General features: G+C 28.8%; 1 protein-coding gene across 1 annotated transcript in view; it reads right to left on the minus strand.

Annotated features, from left to right (window-relative positions):
* LOC107731611 (syntenin-1-like) overlaps window positions 1–233 on the minus strand; it is a 22111-nt gene that overhangs the window by 20864 nt on the left and 1014 nt on the right. The gene's annotated exons all lie outside the window — the stretch shown is intronic.

Genomic DNA, 233 nt, shown 5'->3' on the forward strand with positions numbered 1-233 from the left:
TGCACTAAAAAAAAGTAAGTAGGGTCATTTTTTATTTCATGACGACCAATCATTTTGAATACCACTGGCAAAACTACCACATATGTATACTGCCATATATATATATATATATTTGTCCATCCATTTTTTCAAGGCACTCATTATTTCAAGCTTTGAAATTGGTTTAATCCAAGTCTTCTAAAAAGACACATTCGCTTTATATGAACAGATTTTAATATAGGCTTTTATTTACA

This window comes from Sinocyclocheilus rhinocerous, unplaced genomic scaffold, assembly GCF_001515625.1.
Source record: "Sinocyclocheilus rhinocerous isolate Xijiao unplaced genomic scaffold, SAMN03320098_v1.1 scaffold4022, whole genome shotgun sequence".
NCBI lineage: Eukaryota > Metazoa > Chordata > Actinopteri > Cypriniformes > Cyprinidae > Sinocyclocheilus > Sinocyclocheilus rhinocerous.